At 41.9% G+C, this 20,441-nt stretch overlaps 1 long non-coding RNA gene across 1 annotated transcript; it reads right to left on the bottom strand.

Annotated features, from left to right (window-relative positions):
- Positions 1-1,520: 1,520 nt before the first annotated feature.
- LOC310701297 lies at positions 1,521-19,660 on the bottom strand. The gene is made up of 2 exons (XR_014522991.1): positions 19,445-19,660; positions 1,521-1,994 (listed from the first exon to the last, which is right to left on the bottom strand). It is a non-coding gene; the product is annotated as an uncharacterized lncRNA (long non-coding RNA).
- Between the last annotated feature and the right edge of the window lie 781 nt (positions 19,661-20,441).

Here is a 20,441-nt window from a genome sequence, read left to right as displayed (position 1 = left end):
TAAGGTAACTTGAAAAACTGCTTTTAAGACATTATGGAGAAGTTGCTTCATGATTTCAAAAGGACTTGCCAATCTTCAAATTACTCTTCACCTGCAAACACCAAGAATTAGTTCTCCCTGTAAGAGAATAGATATTATAGTGCCTCTGGTGTACCAAATATATCGTGATGTGGATATACTTGATTAAGGCTCAGAAACCAAAGGTGGAGAGGGAGTATTTATGGGGGGAGTCATCCTTCACCCCACTTTTGCCATCTAATTCCCAATTAGGTTCCAGGTAGTAATTTTTATAGAAAGCCATCTCTAAGTTCTGCCTGACAGTAGTATTTATTCTTTGTAGGTAGGTGTCATGGATGCCTAAGGCTCACTTTGCCCATCATAGTAAACCATAGTTTGAAACAAAACATGGAGACCCCTTCCTGACTCCTGCTGCACTCCAGACAAAACTAGAAGAAGAAGAAGAAGAAGAGTTTGGATTTGATATCGCGCCTTTCACTCACCTCCAGGAGTCTCAAAGCGGCTAACATTCTCCTTTCCCGTCCTCCCCCACAACAAACACTCTGTGAGGTGAGTGGGGCTGAGAGACTTCAAAGAAGTGTGACTGGCCCAAGGTCACCCAGCAGCTGCATGTGGAGGAGCGGAGATGCGAACCCGGTTCCCCAGATTACAAGACTACCGCTCTTAACCACTACACCACACTAGCCAGAATCATGTCATCTGAATTTAGGCTAGTGGTCTGTTTACCCAATACAAACTATGGGTGGTGAGCCAGGAACAAATCTTGGTTACTGCTGCTCAGGATTTGTTTGGGAGAAGCAAACAAAAAGCCTGGGTTCAAATTATTCAAGAAACCAAATTATGGCTTGCTTTGAATGTGGTGTGGCAGCAGGAGTGCAGGAGAAGGGATGTGCAAACATGAACTAGCACTCAGCAGCGGAGCAAGCCAATTGGGTGCCTGGGGCCAGCTGCCCACCTGTCGGGGCGGGACCAGCCACCCATGGGGCAGGGCCAGCCAGGGGCAGGGCTAGCTGGGGCAGGACGCTCCACGGGGCCTCCAGAGTCTGCCTACCTCCTCCCACTCAGCAGCCCTACAGCTGAGGGGGAGGCAGCGGGCAAACTGTTTGGGGCAGCGCGGAGCCTGTGAGCACTCAAGCCACCGCGTCACTCCCAGGAGAGATGCGTGGCTCAGCCGCGCTGCAGGCCCCGTAGTGAGTACCGCCCAGCATTTTGTCATCCACCTCAGTGGTAACACCTAGGGTGGACCACTCCCACCGCCCCCTTCCTCTGCCCCTGCTAGCACTCTGCCTGTTCATATTAAAACCTAGCTTGGTTTTAAACTATGGTTTGGTGTGATTATTTAATGTGCCATTAAAACAGTGAGAAAAGTTCAGTCATAATATTTTAAGTATGAAACATTAGCACTTTTTTAAAAAAATCCCCCCTTCTTCCCTTCTGAAATTCATCTTCTGTCATAGCTTTGAACCTATTCCTTCTAGCCTGAATTAGGGAACAGGGGACGCTTTTACTGCTTCAATTATACAAATTTTATTTTCAAGCAACAGCTGTGTGAAATCATCTAGAGAGAGATTGCTTTGACTTGGAAATAACACCGTTTACATTATTACAGAAGAAATATTCTAGAAAGCCCTTTACAAAAATAAAAGAAATGCAATGCAACGTAAAATATTTAAAATATCTGTAGGGCATGCACGGCAACTTTGATGCAGTTTCATGTTAATTGGAAATAGCCTCTCAAAATCCTCCACCCTTTTAGCGGATGCCAAAATGGTTGGGTGGAACCATTTCAATGAATATTCTCCAGGAGGAAGAAGAATTCTCGAAGAATTCCTTGACGGGCAGGGCTTATCATTCGCGGCGGCAGCAACACACCTTTCCTTGCTGTTCTCTCAGTTCATCTGATTTCTGTCATTCTATGGCATTCTGTTTGTATGTAGTGTTAATACATAGAAGATAGAAGTTGAAGTGGTGAAAACCTAGACACCAATCTTCATACAAATACACAAATGAGTCGGGATACAAATCTTCTGAGTTTGCATCAAGAATAAGGATATTTCGGGGCTCCTCCTGAACAGCAGGAGCTGCCTTATACTGCCTCAGTCCTCCCTGCTTCTCCTAGTGGAACCTTCTACTCAGTCAGGAACCTTCTGTAGATGGAAGCAGCTCACCTATGCACAGAAGGCAAAGTCTGGTTCTAACCCATAGTGCTCTTTGCTTCTCACAATTGGTACACATCCTTGGGATCTTTTGCTTCTTTTGCTCCTCCAGTTTCACCATCAAGCTTTCATTTTCTCCTGCCACTAGGTATTCATGCAGAAAGTTTATTGAGTATGTAAGTGTCACTTTTAACTAAGTTGGTGCTGTGGCCACAGCAGACCCAGGGGATTGAACTGCTATGTGTAAAAATGCCTGTATAATCTCCTTTTCACAGGAGTTACAGATTCTCTTCAAGGACATTAAGCATTTAAGTGAAACCATGCAACGCTTGGCACATACACTTTAGTAATCTTCTGTTATATGATAGATGACTCCAGTAATGTCAGGTCACTGAACTTTATATAGCGTATGCACATTTGCGATTAAAATAAGTAAGTAATCACTGTGGATATGGAATTATCCACGGGCAAGGATAATTTCTTGCATGGGAGAAGCAGGCCTACTGAGTGCTGCAACAGGCATTAATGGGGATGTAATTCTGTTAGTTCTTTGCTGTGTGAATTAATTTGGCAAGAAGACTTGGGAAGAAAACACTCACCTTGTGTAAAGAAGAGCTCCAATTTGACAAGGCCCTGCAATAAATATTTAGTACACATAATCCACTGTGTCTCATTCCTTTTGCTTTAATTGGCGGCAAGAAATATGTTGCTTGTTGTGGTTTATTGCTGCTGTGATATTTTACTATGTCGCTTCTTACTGCTTAACTGTCTTCATTTTAGTAATAAGAGATGCAATTCAGCCAAGGTTAAGCACTTCAGTGGGAGAAATCCAAGCGTGCACCTTACTTTTCCTTTGCAACCAGGGAGATCTAAGAACACTTAACTGTGACCTGATTATTCCAAGATTGTGACACTACCTGGCCCAACGATGGATAGGGGAGAAATTTGAGTCAGTTCTCTTTTAGAAATGACCTTACTGAATTTGTACTTTTTGAATCAGTAAGCAAACTGAAACCCAGCCATTCTTTGAAATGCACAGTTTTCAGAATTTTGCAATGCACTTCTCCAGCCAAGTAACAAGAAACTTAGTTGGTCTCTAAGGTGCTACTGGAAGGAATTTTTTTATTTTGTTTCGACTACGGCAGACCAAGACGGCTACCCACCTGTAACTATCAGTGTGTATATCAGTGAAAATAGCGCATACAGTAATGCACAATGTATCATATTATATCTGTATATCATCTAGTGATATCTTATGTGAAAGTGTAGTTTATAAATATTTGAATACATAAGTAAAGGCTATTAGGGGAAATTGTTTTGCAAAAAATATCTTTATTAGGAAAAACTGCATACAAAAATATGCATGCTGGAATAAATTCACACTAATATACTGCTGAATTTTCATGAGGACTTTTTTAAAAATGCAAATTGATATAGAAATGTGGAAAACCAAATATTTATTACTATTATTACTATTATTTATTGAATTTATATACCACCCTATACCCAGAGGTCTCAGGGCGGTTCACAAAAAAGATCAACATAAAAAACCACAATATATATAATCAAAATAAAAACAACTACCCAATAACACCCCCCAAAAAAAGAACCACATTTTAAAAGGTTTTAGGACATCAATCAGATCAACCAAAGATTGTGTTGAATATAAGATTGGGAAAAGGAGAAGCAGAAATTGATTGATTTGCCCTTCCCTATGCCCCTGCCTTGATGTTCTAGAGAAGCATTGGAATAGACCTTGAAGCAAATACTTAAATGGTCTGCAACAGAATAACAGATTACACAAACTCTTTCCACACTAAAGCCATTTTGTGTTGCTGAGGTATGGCTATGACATACGAGCTGCAGTTCCACACAGGATTTAACTCTGGCTCCATACAACATTTAGTATATACCCATTTTAATTGCATTATGCAAGAGTGGCCAAGGTGGTGTCTTCCAGATGTTGATGGGCCAGTTTCCAACAGTCCCAGCCCCCAGAACCAATAGTCAGGGATGGTGGGAGCTGCAATGCTTGTCCTCACAGCAGTGGCAAGGTGTACCACCAACCTTGCTCTTGAATTAATCCTTTCCCGAAATGGTTTCACACACCTTTTACAGGATTGCCTTTCAATTATCACAACTTTTATTTATATATTTTATTTTAAAAAACTACACATTTCTGTGTGGATTGTTAAGGATTTCCCCTTTAACATCTACACAGGAACAGTCTGGTACAGACTTAGTCCCATCCCTGTCTAGAACTGAGATGGACCAGATTTCAACAGGTCCATCCATCCCTATTTGAGAGGTGTGGTTCAGGCAACTTCAGACAGTAAATCTGCAAAGTTCAAATTCCCTGCAGCTTGTCAGCTCTGGGGTCAGTTGTATGGCATGTCACAGAAAGAAAGGCAGCCATAAATGCTTTGCAGCATGTCAGCTCTTAAAAGATATGAGCTATAACATTTCTGTGCTGCTGAAAGCTTGGGGAAATAATAAAAATATAAAGATTTAATCTTAAAATATATTTGCCAAGCAGACAGATCTTCCTACTTGCAATGCCAACTCCAGACTGAGAGCCTGATGTCTTACTATTCTTGGAAGCAGTTTTTGTGTGTGTGCCAGCTGGAGAGAGACAGGGAACTAGAGCCACCTGCCCTGATCTTCTTATTACTATTTGGAGGGGACAGCTTTGAAAAATGTCCTGAGGTTGGGGCAGAGCTTCTAGATATTTAAAATAAAATAATATAGAACCATCATAATAATCATAATTGAAACCAGAATAAGATAAACTGGTATGTTTAGAGCAGGATTGGCCCTCTAGATAATGTTGGTCTACAGTTCTTACTGAGATGAGGTTGGCGCTGTGGTCTAAACCACTGAGCCTCTAAAGCTTGCTGATCAGAGGGTTGGCGTTTCGAATCCGTGTGATGGGGTGAGCTCCTGTTGCTCTGCCCCAGCTTCTGCCAACCTAGCAGTTCAAAAGCACGTCAGTGCAAGTGGATAACTAGGTACCGCTGTGGCAGGAAGGTAAACAACGTTTCTGTGCACCCTGGCTTCTGTCCCGGTGTCCCGTTGCACCAGAAGCGGTTTAGTCATGCTGGCCACATGACCTGGAAAGCTGTCTGTGGACAAACGCTGGCTCACTCGGCCTGAAAATGAGATGAGCGCAGCAACCTCATAGTCGCCTTTGACTGGACTTAACCGTCCAGGGGTCCTTTACCTTTTTTTTTTACTTTACACTTCTTATCACCCCTAACCAATGGCCTTGCTGGTTGAAGCTAATGGGATTTAGGAGTCAACAATAGATAGAGATCTCCATATGAGCTACCCTTCATTTCAGAGGCTATTTAAAATAAGTTTTATTTATTAGAAAGATTTATATCCCAACTTCCAGCTTACCAGAAGAGCACTCAAAGTGGCTAACAACAGGGATTTTTTTCTGCCCAACCTCACTGGAACTCAGTTATGGAACCTCTCTCTTATAATGCCATTGGCATTATAAGAGAACAAGGGAGCAGATCATGGTGAGTTCCAGCACCTCTTTTTCTAGAAAAATAGCACTGTAAAGAAAGAAAAGCTCACATGAAGAAAATTATCTAGACTTGGCAGTGAAGGTAAGGAGAGAGAGAGAGAGAGAGAGAGAGAGAGAGAGAGAGAGGGGAGATCATTTGAGGAACTTCCATGACTGGGGTACAGCTTCAGAAAGGCATTTCATATGCCTTGACTAAATATGGGCTAACTTGACAATTTTGGTTTCTCTCAGTTTCTCATTATTCAAATTCAGTTTTCCAAAGCTTTTATGAAAATTCAATTGTATTTTAGTGTGAATTTACCCTAATATACACATTGTATGCATTTTTACTGAATACACTTTTTGCAAAGCAATTTCCCCTAATGTAATGCATTTTAATATGTTATTTTCATGAATATCTGCACCCTAAAATATGCAGGGTCTCTCTCTGTGTTACACATTGCTTGTCTTGAGAACTGCACTGCAAAATTCTGAGAAGTTGCAGCTGTAAGACATTTCCATACTTAGGCTGCATTCAGATGACCCTTCCACCCATCTTCTCAATGTTTCCTTACCTGTCAATTTTTGCATTTTATATGACTTTTCACATGACATGAAAGCCATTCTGGAAATCTAATGGAATCTAGCAGACGTTTAGTGCTCATGTTTTTCCATAAAAGAATCCATTTGCGTCAACTGTGGAAATCATGGAAGTTCTGGGTTGCAATTTCTCCACAATTTTCATGATCATGCCACCAGTAACATGATGAAATTTGGGGTAGTTTTTGTCCACTGTTTAAAATTTAGTACGGCATAGTGGTTATAGCAATCAAAATGCCATAGTTCCATCAGGACAGAAGCACTAACATTTATAACTAATGCAATAACACCACCCCTCGTCTGAATGCAGCCTCAGAAAGAGATCCAGAATATCTAAAGAATATGCAGTACAATCCTATTCAGGAATGTGCCATACTATTTTCCTTAGGACTTACTCCCTAGTAAAAGTATTTCAGATTTCAGCCAGAAGATGCTTTGGCGGTCGATTGACTCCAGCTATTAGGAATAAGCAGGGCCCCTATCCATCTTGGTTCTACCATTGCTTCACAGCACACTGGGGGAGGGATCACTTTGTGGTAGTCCAATCACCCGTGTCTCATTTTGTAAATGTTGCTGAAACTTATTGGCTCAAGGCCTCCTTCCTTCTCCCCCCTTTCCCCTTTTCTCTTATTCCCTCCTGTTTGAAAACTGGAGGCTTGCCCAGCGCTTGCAGGCCCTTTGAACAATTCCATAAATCACGAGGAGATGCTTCACGGCCCGGGGCAGCATTTGCAGCATGGTTAATTCAATATTCGAAACCAGTTCTACATCATGGAAAATTCAATCTATCCATTCCTTGCAGCTTGCAAGTAAAACATGGTGTGGGGGCATCACTAGAATTTTATTCAAGGGACATATTCCCATTAACATTTTCCCACAAAGGAAGAAAGAATTTGGCTTGAATGCTGCTCATCTTCATTAAGTAATAAAAGGGGTGGGGGGAATAAAACAAAGCCCACAAAAGAATATATCAGATGCCTAATATCCACCTGTAATTCAAACAATGAAATCTGGCAGGTTTGGGGATTAATAATAATAATAATAATAATAATGTGTGTTAATTTGGAACGCCATTACAGTGGTACCTCGGGATGTGAACGGGATCCGTTTCGGAACCCCGTTCGCATCCAGAAGCAAACATTACTAGTGACAGCACATCTGTGCATGCGCGCATTGCTTTTCGCTGCTTCTGTGCATGCAAGTGATGTCATTTTGAGCATCTGCGCATGCGTGAGCGGCGAAACCCGAAAGTAATGCACTCCGTTACTTCCAGGTTGCCGTGGAGCGCAACTCGAACACGCTCAACATGAAGCATATTCACCCCGAGGTATGACTGTATTTTTTGTCCTGTGAAACCTTCTGGGGAGAAACACTTCAGGTTTTGATAGACCTCAGGCCAATCACATCTGTCTAATTCAAGAGTGAGGAACCTATGGAACTCTAGATATGTTTGGACTGCAACTCCCATCATGGCTGACTGTGCTGGCTGGGATCAATGGGAGGTATAGTTCAGCAACATCTTTAAAGCCCCACAATGGCTACTCCTGACGCAAGACATCAATTTGCTGTTCAGCTTCATCATCAGCTTGATGTCTGTGTTCTACGAAAATGTATTATTTTCTCCCTACATTCATAGATACGTCCAATGAAATACATCAGCAGTTCTAGTTATGTGTATTAGCTCCTTTGGGATCAATATGGCAGCAACACTCTGAACTTCCAAAGTATTATACATTTGTCAAAGCTGCAGCACTCAGGCTTTGCAAAGTATATTCTTCTTGACCATATTCAACTGCGAATTTGTTTTAATAGCTGTATGGTTTAGCTGAGCAATTTTCATTATTTTACAGAAATGCTGAGCACAGCAAACAGTTTCCTAGTCTATCATTTGATCATTATTTACTCAAGGTAGTACTTTTTTCAGGATTAATGTCACTGCCAATTGCAGAAATAATAGATTGTCCTCAAAATGAGCAAGTGGGCTACATATTCATCTCATGAAGAGGAACAGAGGAATCTCATAGAAGTTAGCAAATGGGATGGATTACATTGATTTATTGATAATTCATGGGTGCAATCTTAGCTTCTGAAGCAGGCAGCAGTGTTAATACCAAGCACCCTATCTGGTTAAATGAGCATGTGCTTTTTGTGAAATATATACTCCATGTTTGAAAGGCACAGTGTCCTGCATTTCCAAAAGACTTCCAATTCCCCCTCCACACAGCATACACAGGTGGAAAATGTGGTAGAGGTGGTGGTGGAGGAGGCGGCGGTGGAGGAGAGGGCCTTCATCAACAGTACAGTCTCTCTCTACTTTTTCCTCCAAACAGCAAGGGACACTAAACTCTCATTAACCAACAACTATGTAATGCCCACTCGCTAAAGGGGGGGGCACAATGACAGCAGAAAACAGTGCACACAGGTGCTCTGACACTGATCAGGGCTTGAAGTTTGCTAGATGAAGGTAAGCAAGAAGCAACCTGGTAAAAGCCCAAACGGTATGGATTTTGGATCTCTTTTTTTGTGGGCAGGGCGAAGTTAGCTTTCTCTTACACACCAAACTAATTGTGAGAGGCAGAGCTCTTTGGATTTGGCATGCCACGTTTGAGCCAAAGGCAAGTTTCTGCAATGGCCTCAGAATTGAAAAGGAGAGGGTGCAATGTTATCACATCCTTTGCTCCCAAACCCATTGTGGGGACCTAGCGGGGGTGGGGTGGGTGGGTCTGAAAGTGTTGTTCTCTGGGTATGGCACTGGCTTCCCTTGCCAGTTAGGTACCATTGACCCTTTGGTGTTCATTCGTTTAAAAGGGATTGTGAAGGGTTATTGTTTTATCCTTCTGAAACCCTGTTTATACAGTGCCTTCCTGTCAAAAACAGGTGATGTTGAAATTGTGTTATGAGGAACTTTCTTCAGATGTTATATTTTTGAGGGGGCAAATGTGTTCCTTTCCTTACTACTAGCTCGTCTCCAGTCACCCTCTCAGAGTTGGAGGGCAGACATCTTAAGTAAACATGTGAAGTGGGGACCACTGGGGATGAGAACACTGGCTCCTTTCCATCATTATTTGTATCCCCTTCTCTGAGTTGGAGGGTGAACTTCTGAAGCAGGAAGCCTCCTAGGTTTTCTAAAATGTGTTGGGAGCCTCCATGAGTATTAGAGGATCTCATCTTCAGAAGTTTGCCTTCCAATTTTTGGAGGACAACTGAATCAGAAATGGAGGTCTAAATTTGCATGGTCACCCAGCTGCTGTCCTCACATGTTTACTTAACATGAACACCTGAAGATAGTTTGGGAATTCCTGGAAATCTTGCATTTCCCCACGCTGTAGCATTTTTTAAGCACATGAATAAAGTTGGGAGACAATTTCTTTTTGTAATATGGGCTTTTCTCTTATTATGAAGTTGTCAAATCCATATGTAACCCATGCTGATGAAGGGCACATGGACAGCAGGCTTGCTATCAGTAGTTACGGTAGTTTCCTATAAAACCTGTTTCCTATAAAACAGGAAAACTGGTTGTTGGCAAATAGGAGATAGTGCCAACATTTTCTTTTGGGTTTGTTGAACCATTAACAGTTGTGAAGAAGATTGATTATTTCTAGCTTGCTAGTGCATTTGGAGTATTTTTATGCTACACTAAGTGGGTGTTGCTTGATACCAAATTGCATTTGAAATATTATAGCAACACCTTACTCAGAAATCAATCTGATTTCTGTCAGATTGTTGTGGGTGTTCCCCCACCACAGAACATTTTATTTTATTCCCTGATGTAAAAACTCTGTGGCATGTTATGTTTCTGAGGGGATTTATTCTGAGACAGATTTCCTGCCTTCCTTCTGATTCTCTCTCTCTCTCTCTCTCTCTCTCTCTCTCTCTCTCTCTCTCTGTGTGTGTGTGTGTGTGGTGCTCTGCAAATTGTATCTCTATGAGGGGAATGGAGAATGATGGGAGTTAAAGTTCAGTAACATCTGGAGAGCCCAGTTTTAGCAACTGTGGTAGTTAGAGGGTTCAACTAGATGCAAACTCAGGTTCATAATCATCACTTGGCCTGGAAGCTGAACTTGGGTGCCTAGGCCAACCCACTTTGCAGATGTTTTTGGAGAATAAAATGGGAGGGAGAACATATAATACATTTGATTCATGTTCCCAAAGACACATGATTTTTCCTTGCCATTGTTCAAGGGTGGTACTGAATAACTCCTTTTGCAATGTAGTATAGACAATATACTACAATATACTATAGTGTTCTTGAAGCTACTAACATGAGTTTGACCAAACTGTGGGAGGCAGTGGAAGACAGGAGGGCCTGGCGTGCTCTGGTCTATAGGGTCATGAAGAGTCAGACACGACTAAACGACTAAACAACAACAACAACATAGACAATATAAATCATTCAAATCATGATAAGGTCCCCCTTTTTTGTAATAGTAACAGCTAAATAGTACCATTTTCTTTCTGACTTGCCTGCTGGGAAAATTAGAAGGTATTCCTATGAATTATGTGCTTTACATTTGCTGACCACTTTCATACATGGGTGAAGAAGGCTGGCTCCAAACTGTGCTTAACTGTCACCTCTCTCAGTCATTATATACATTAGTAACATCCCTTATCTGATGTGACATCACATTACTCACTTGGTAATACAGAAATATCAGGAAAGCATGAAGAGAGGCAGCATAAAGAGCAGGTGACACTTTAGGATGCCCAGACAGGTTGTTGTCTTATTTGTATGTCCTAAAGATGTGCCTGCAATGATGGGGCTGTCAAACACATCTGCTAATACATCTTCCCTCCTTTGATGCTTGATGTACAATGAAATAATGGTGCTAACACCTAGAATGTGAGGTGTGCAAGTGCCTTAAGTCTTCCTGTGTGACATGGACCCAGCTTCCACATGCAGTGCCATCTTGAAATGGAACAAGCCTGACACAAATCCATGTTTGATTGGCACATGTGCACACAACAGTTTCTGTTGCTGGTGTATATTACACAAACTGAGTTCTCTGTAATCAAAACAGATGATAAGAGACAAAGAGAGTTGCTTGTATCAAAGCTAGTTGTATGCTGTTGTTGTTTAGCTATTGTTGGCAGACCAGAAACAGAACAACTCACTTACATTTGAAGAAAATCTGCCCCGTATAAGAGTATGTGCAGATATGACAAATGAATATTTTGGGTTCTTTCTGCATCCATAATTCTACAGAGATTGATTTCTTGCACAAATGTGGGAGATAAGACTTCCCATTAAGTCCACCATCTCACTCCAAATTGTCTTAGGAAAAGTCCCCAATGCAGACCAAAGGGATACTGTTTAAAGACTAAGGACCTTTGTTCAATTCACAGTGGCTACATCTTGGATAGGAAGAACCTGTTTTATCCTTTAGAGCAGACTTTCTCAACCTTGGATCCCCAGATGTTCTTGAACTACAACTCCTATCATCCCTGACCACTAGCCAGGCTGGCTAGGAATGATAGGAGTTGCAACATCTTGTGACCCAAGGTTGAAAACAGACAGACCATTGGCCCACCTGTCTCAGAATGGTCTACTACACAGATTGACAGTGACTCTCTAGACAGCTGTCAAAAGAAGAGGTGCAAAACCATTATAGGCTGAGTTTCACATTACAACTGGTTTGCTATCTGGCACTGACTTAAGAGTCTAAGATTGCCTCTCACCCATTTGAGTGTGCCATACTGGATTAAGTATTGCACCTGAACTGGAGAGACATGAACTATTTAGCTGTGGAACTCACCTAATGATCTTGGGCACTAAGAGCTTGGGCCTAATCTACCTCACAAGCTGTTGTGAGACTAAAGTTGAATAATCCTCACAAAGACCTCCTGGAATTCCTTAGAGAAAAGGAAAAATATAAATTAATCTAATAAATAAACAAGGCAAGGTTTGAAACAACAGAAAATAAGAAAAAAAATATAGTAGTAGCTCTGTTTAGTTAAAATACAATAGAAATCTCTGAAAACTATAAGCGTTGAGAAAGCTGTGTGTCCATCACTCCTGTTGTGTCACCAGCTGTTTAAAGGTTTATGAAAATGTGTTGTTGCCATCTCTGCCTTGATTCTTGTTATTTCTGTGTAAATGACTTCACCCAATTAAAATCTCATGTTCTGATTTTACTACCTGATGGCGCCTTGCTGTTAATGCTTAAGCAGCTACTGCAGCCTCTGGAAAATTATAACTGTTCAAAGGCATCAAAGTGTGATGCTTCGTTCAAATGAATGGAGCAAGATAAAGTGCTTTCTCAATGGTTATGAAGAGAACATGCAGAGTTGTCCCATAAGTACTTTGAAGCACCCAAGAAATAAATGTACCAATGATGTCATTGACCCTGTGATACTCCAGAATGCCCAGATCATGTGTAGTGAGGCCTAGTGCGGCTTGCAGGACATCAATTGCTTTTGCTTATTATCGGTACATCTTAGGTGTGATCTGTATCTATCTGTGATAAGGTAAAGGTGACATTTTTGTATTTGAACTGAAAACCTAAGTGTGAAATCCCTAATAACGCAGCCAAGGCTGGCCCAATACATTTTGCCACCTGAAATGAAGGACGAGATGGTGTGTCCTCCCTTCATCACATACAGAATAAGAGTGGCTTGGCAGTTGAATGTTATATCAACATTGGTGATGGCATAACACCCTCTACCATACCTGAGGCAACAGGCCAGATTAGGTCATATGTCAGCAACAGAAGGGAATGGAGGAACAGCTGGAGGCTGCTGCTGACCCCCAGCACCTACTGTTTCACTCTGTCTAATGGTAGGGCTGGCTCTGAACACAGTCCCTCCAAGTGTCACTATTTTCCAGGGACAGTCTTTACAGAAGCCCTCCTGGTTTCTGATTTGATCCTGGAATGTCTCGCTTTTCCTTAGGTCCCTATTTTCATCGGATAAATGTTGGAGGGTATGTGAACACAACACAAAAAAAGCACTCATAGGAAATAAACTGTATGTATACGAAATAAAGCATGTATATGAATCACGCTTTACCTTCCCGCAGGTGGCGCTGTGGGTATAAAACTGTATGTATAGGAAATAAAGCATGTATATGAATCACGCTTTACCTTCCCGTGGGTGGCGCTGTGGGTATAAACTGTATGTATAGGAAATAAAGCATGTATATGAATCACGCTTTACCTTCCCGCGGGTGGTGCTGTGGGTATAAACTGTATGTATAGGAAATAAAGCATGTATATGAATCACGCTTTACCTTCCCGCGGGTGGCGCTGTGGGTAAAACCTCAGTGCCTAGGACTTGCTGATCGCAAGGTCAGTGGTTCGAATCCCCGCGGCGGGGTGAGCTCCCGTCGTTCGGCCCCAGCTCCTGCCCACCTAGCAGTTCGAAAGCACCCCTAAGTGCAAGTAGATAAATAGGTACCGCTTTATAGCGGGAAGGTAAACGGCGTTTCCGTGTGCGGCGCCGGCTCGCCAGATGCCGCTTAGTCACACTGGCCACGTGACCCGGAGGTGTCTCCGGACAGTGCTGGCTCCCGGCCTCTTGAGCGAGATGAGCGCGCAACCCTAGAGTCGGACATGACTGGCCCGTGCGGGCAGGGATACATTTACCTTTTTATGAATCTGAAAATCCAGCTTTGAAGTAACAGAAGGGGATGGGATAGAGAGGAGTGGAGGGACATGCAGGAGTATAATACATAAACAGATTTTCCCCTCCCTTGACAGGTCTACACTTTTTGTCCACATTTTGCGTAGATCTACATGTGTTTCTAGTATAATCCTTCTGGGTGATTAGTTTAAAAGGCCATTAAATTAGGTCAAGTCATTCGAGAGAGTGCTGTACGAAGCAGCTAATTTATTATATCAGCTCTATAAAGCCCGCTTCAAGGATGTGAAAGTATCATTACTCTTAATGACGAAGCAATGGCTTTGGATGAGATGATGAAGTCAAGGATGTTTTGTGTCTTTCCTTGCCCTCTTTAATCTTATGGGGCCAATTCGTGCAAAAGACAAATTGGTGTCTGGGTCGGTTTCCCTGGCCCTGGATTGCTGCATTTTCATGGCAGGCAGGGTTCCATTGCAGGAAAAGATTGTAAGAAGGCTCACCATGACAAACTCACTTTGGAAAAGTTTACAGTAAAATTATTGTGGAACCCACAAAATAAGAAACAGCTGCAATTCAACTCCAGCCCAAAGCAGACAGGCAAATATTCAGTAGTCATAAATATCCTGTGGTGGGTGGAAATGAAAAACAACATTAAATAACATTAAAACATTATTTTGAAATGATAATTAGTGAAAATTAGCTTGTAAGAACAGAAGAAAACCCCTGCTGGATCATAAAGGCCCATCTAGTCCAGGCATCCTGTTCTCACAGTGGCCAACAAGATGCCTATGGGAAGCCCACAACAGGACCTGAGTACAATGATGCTCTTCCCACTTGTAATTTCCAGCAACATGCTGCCTCCAAATCCGCTAAAAGAAAAAAGAAAGCAACCACAATTTGTTTGCAGATTTCAGCAGATCATACATTACTGCCTCTTCCCTACTTTCTAACATCTTGCAAAAGCACAGGAAGATATGTGCATGGCTGCTGCAGCCAAGACTGCTCACTCAGGAAACAGAAAGTGGAGCTATCTTGGTGCTGATTCCCTGAAAAGCCTGTTAACAACACAAGACTAACCCTGGAACCCCTGAGGAAGGATGACACATAATTTTGTTTTATTAGCACCTGGGAAGAACTAGCAGATTTGGCCCATGAAGTTAAGTGGTGGTGCCATCTTGATAATGGTGGATGTGAGCATTTGGAGCCGAAATCCTACCAAAGATTTTGGGACTTGCTACCATTAAAACATTTGAATTATGGTGCTGGAGGAGACTCTTGAGAGTCCCATGGACTGCAAGAAGATCAAACCTATCCAGGAGTTTGACCAAACTGCGGGAGGCAGTGGAAGACAGGAGTGCCTGGTGTGCTCTGGTCGATGGGGTCACGAAGAGTCGGACACGACTAAACGACTAAACAACAACAACCATTGAAACAAGCCTTGATTGAGAAAAGATCCGTGGACACTTATAGCTGGCTTCGCTCTTGTCTATTTATGGGTGATAACTTATAGCAGCTTCTGCAAAGCAATTGCTGTTTCTGGTTTATTTCTGTATGGTGATGTTTTTCATTCTGTATAGAGCGAGCTACGTTTCTGTGAGTAAAGCAGATGCTGTTTTCACTTAAGCCAGGGATGGGGAACTTTTGGCTTTCCAGTTGTTGTTGAACTACAACCACCATCAACCACAGCAAGCATGGCCAATGGCCAGGGATGGTGGGAGTGGCAGTTCAGCAATATCTGGAGGTCAAAAGGTTCCTCACACCTGATTTAAGCCATGAATATTGGCAGGGAACACTGCTGAGCGACATTTGCAAGTCTTCGTGCTATTTTTAATAATTAGGCTGCAACCATACATATGCATAGGTTATTCTGAACTTATTTATGCTCAAATGTGGAGAAGCCCTAACTGTGAAAAACGGCTTCTGTATATTTATGCTCCCTAGCAAAATTGGAGCGGGTGGCTCTTTGCAGCTAGGAAACTTCCTTGGAGACAATGCCTCAATTGTTTTCTTCTCCCAAATTGCCTTATCTGGTGGCTGGATTTATTTTCTGTGTCTCCTAAACTGAACTTGCTCCCCAGCTTTCTGCAGGGATGAATTTTGCTGCTGACAAGTGAGTTGCAAGTTTTCTGGATGGCCATATAGATAAAAGAGTTTAAAGAATGGCATATTAGGTATTTGATGTATGTGGGCTATAATTAATATGTCATCCGTTGTTTCCCTGGTAGGCATTTATCCTTGGAAATTACCATTAGGTAAAACCAATCCTTTTGTATAAACTGACCATGTCTTCTGAAAATGGTTAAGCTTTCATGGTATTATGAATCATCTGTTCATAATTTTAAAAATTCAACGGTATTGTTACAAATGGAGATTGAAGTCTATATTATTCTCCTCAGCTCTTTATTCATTTGCAAATCCAAGTCTCTCTCTTTTTTGCCCCTGTGTAGCTTGATGGCTTATCATAGCCATATGTTAGGAAGCTGTAATGCAGTAGTGATATGAGACCTTTATTTTCTGAAGCTTGAGACCCTTTTTTATTAAAGCCACTGAATAAAGCGAAGTAAAATTCAAAACACGGCATATTTGGGAGATTCCTTCCCCTGCAGCCTCAGAATAATGCAAGCACATATTTCCTTCACAATGCAGGAACATCTCCAAGGCAGAGATGGTAGCTTTGATTCACCCTGTATGCAAGATTCAAACAAGAAGAACCTTGGTGAGTGACTTTCATAGATTGTTCACCTTGAAAGAAGAGCCAAGAGAAGCCCTTCTGCTCCATCCCACCGCTGTTGGACAGTATTCAGTAATCTAAAGCCTCCAGGACCCAAGTCCCTTTCCATGGGATTTATCCAGTCCTACCCCTACTTAGGGCAAACCAATTAAAATCAATGTATTTAATTAAGTTACTCAGGTCCATTAATCTTAATAGGTCCCATGGCTCTTTTACCTCAGAGGAGGAAGACCTCCCTTCCTCCACCCAACTGTTTTCCTCCCAGTGTCCCTTACTCAGCATGAGGGCAGATTCTGATGCTGCCAGGAGTATAGCATTGGTATAGCATGGCCAGGAGTAGGCATTGGTAAGTGAGTGGGTACTGAGCAGGTTTTGGCACTGAGGTCCACCTGAAAGTGCACTGAGGCCCACTGGTGGTCCCCAGCCCACTGTTTTGTTTTGTTCCCCCTCCCTGCAATTTCTGGAGAATTTGGGAAATTGGATGCCAGATTCCAGCTGATTTCCATGGGAGGCTTTCACTTCTATCCCTGGATAATCTCTCTCTCTCTCTCTCTCTCTCTCTCTCTCTCTCTCTCTCTCTCTCATGAACAGAGTTGTGAACTATTCATACAATGAGGTGGTTACCATTCCATTCCCCCTGCAGCTAGCTTTCAGGCTTTCCCCCAATAGTCAAGTGAGCATTTATTTAAACATTTATTTACCACCCTCCATCAAAAGATGCTAGGATGGTGTACAAAAATGTGAATAAAATACACACAACCTAAAGCTACTGTTTAAAACCAGCAAGTAAACATAGCAAAATACAAGAAGGCAAAACAGAAACAGAAGGAAACACCGTTTAAGAAATGCATTTACAATCCAAATGCAAATAGGAGGGGCTTTGCAGGTGCCAAGAAGCTTGTAATGTCAGCGCTGAAGGAGGGCATTCCAAAGTCTAGTTGGCACCACGGGAAACACCCTCTCCTTGTGTATCTTTACTAAAGCAGTACTTGGAGCAGGGACTCTCCAGGAGTTCTTAATGCCAGGGTAGGCTGGGGTCTGTTGACACTGGGCATGTACAGTCCTCATTTGGCTGTTTTGGAGGGTTTCACCCCCAGGGTTTTTCTCTGCCCCTGAAGATTTATTGTATTGTCTTCAAACCTTCTAGTTTGCTCATACCTCCCTCTTGCGGCTGTGGCCATTTTTGCAACAGCAGTCAAATGAATTGAATCATCATTACCACGGTGCTTTAGTATAAGGCTGCCCGCTTGCTGATTTCCTAGATTAAGTGGTTGTTTATATTCTCAGTATGGCTATCTTGATTTCATTTCAAGGCATTAAGCTCTTTTGTTCATGGTCCCCCACCACCCTGAGCTGCAGCAAATTACTCAGCAATAAAACTAAACTAAGAAATTAGTGGAACCAATATAGTCCAGCTAGAGCTGATACCCATGAATACTGGTGCAGCAGGGACAGTTTACAAATCCCTAAGGAGGCATGCTTGGCTCCAATATTACAAGCTTTTCCACACCAGATGAAGACTTTTCAATTTGCAAAGGCATTTAAGCATTTTAGATATAGGTATTTAAGATATTCAATTATTTTTTATTTTCCCGATGCAGCTTTTTTGTTTGCTTTTGTTTTTCAGGGCTTTTATTTGCTTGCCTGTTATTGTATTTTATTACATTTCTTTGTTGGTTTTCAAACTGCATTTCCATGTTGGGCATGGATTACTGTTTATTCACACTTTTGGACACCCTCCCTGGCATCTTTTGTGAATCGGCAGTTAAGAAATACTTTAAATCAATCATAGAATGATAGAATTGTAGAGCTGGAAGAGACCCCAAGAGTCTTATACTCCAACCCAGTACAATGCATTAGCAAAAGCATCCATGACAGATGGCCATCCAACTTTTGCTTACAAACCTCCGTGAAAAGAGAGTACAATCCAGCCAAAGACATAGTGAATGTGGATTAAATGTCTTTGGCTGCATTGAGACAGCACTTTATACCATTTCCCCCATATTTGCTTACCTGATAAATTTATGTGCTTTTTGTGACCTTTCACACACTATAAAAGCCACTTCTGGAAATCTAGTGGATTCTAACAGAAATTTAGTGTCCATTTCTGTGTTAATTGCTTTCATTAAAGCTACATTTGCAACCCTGCTAGAAAACGGTGGTAATTTTGCATTATAATTTCCCCATGATTTCCATGGATCACACCATGCGATGAAAGTTGTGTGTGTGTGTGTGTGTGTGTGTGTGTGTGTGTGTATGTAATCAGACTTCTATAGCTGATGCATTAAATTATTAAAATACACAGAATATATACACCTATATACAGTGGTGCCCCGCAAGACGAAATTAATTTGTTCCGCAAGTTTTGTCGTCTAGCGAATTTTTCGTCTTGCGAATCACGAAATCCCATAGGAATGCATTGAAAATCAATTAATGCGTTCCTATGGTCACAAAAAGTCCAAACAAAGCCAAATTTGGTACAACAACAGTTTATTAACTGCTCTTTAAAGTCACACATACTGTAAAGAGCAGTTCAAAAATTGAAGGGAAAATAAATTAACTTTATAAACAAAACATGTCTTTGTTTTTAGACAAAGGAAACAAAGTCGCGAGACGTTTTCGTCTTGCGAAGCAAGCCCATAGGGAAATTCGTCTTGCGAGGCAAATCGAAAACGGAAAAACCTTTCGTCTAGCGAGTTTGTTGTCTTGCGAGGCATTCGTCTTGCGAGGTACCACTGTACCTGCATAGCAGTGCTGTTTTTCTAGAAAAATAGGTGCAGGAACTCACCATGAATGCCTCTCTCTTTATCTTAGAATGGCAATGGCACCCACCTGAGAGATGCTGGAACTCACCTGAGAGGTGCCAGAACTGAGTTCCGGCGAGTTCCCCCTGAAAAAGCCCTGCTGTATAGTTATGGATCCGCGTATGCTACTCATCTCCTGTTCCTTCTAGTAAATGCAGATTGTAACATATTTTGAACCAAGTTTAGTTGAGATTGTGGGGATGCATGACTATGAGTCTCATGTCAGCTGCTTAGATTTTCTTCCAGTGGTTACAGCCAAGAGATCATCAGACTAATTTGTTATGAGTGGCTGCGCACACCAACCAGCCTGTTCTGAGGAGCGTGTTTGGTGGGGGTGCACAACAGCAGCTTGTGGTAAATGAATCAGTGAAAAGGACAATCACTTCCATTGGCTTTCGGTGAGCCATTATGTGAATAAGTCCCTCCTACCCCTTGTCTATCACTTTGTGTTCCTCTGGAGTTTCTTGATAGACTGAGTTTGTTGACAACATTTCGTTATCAAGTCTCAATCTTGCCCTTTGCAATCTTGCTCAAGAAAACCAAATGTGGAAATATTTCCCCCTTTCGTGTAGTGCCCTTGAGCTGCGCTGGGAAGTAACTCCATCCAGTTAGAGTGGCACATCAAAAGCTAGAGAGAAAATCTTCATCCTATAACCGGCTTGTGTGCCCTGAGATTGCTGTAGGTTTGTAGGATCAGGCCTGCTATTTCTATGATGAGAATATAATGTCACAAATGTTAAGAAATTAGGACTCCTGCTTCTCCACTTTCCATGTCTTAAATGCTTTGGCCCGAGATCAAAGTTTTATAGAAGTATTTGTGACTAAGTAGACTTTCCCTTTTTTGCTTTCTGGCTTACAGAACCTTTGTAGTTTAGATTATAGCAAACGGGAGCTAATGCTGCAAGATCTGTTTTTCTGTAAGATGTTTCTGGGTCTATTCCCCTCCTGCTTTTTCCAAAGAGGAAAAACACTGAGAATTTGAAACAGCCTTGAAATGTTTCCCTTTCCATCAAGAAACACAACATGTCCTTTCAAAGCTTAATTGA

This window comes from Podarcis liolepis (assembly GCF_965112155.1).
Source record: "Podarcis liolepis genome assembly, chromosome: 1".
In the NCBI taxonomy this organism is placed as follows: Eukaryota; Metazoa; Chordata; class Lepidosauria; order Squamata; family Lacertidae; genus Podarcis; species Podarcis liolepis.
Note: the sequence above shows the minus strand (reverse complement) of the source record. Positions and strands in the feature narration are given on the sequence as shown.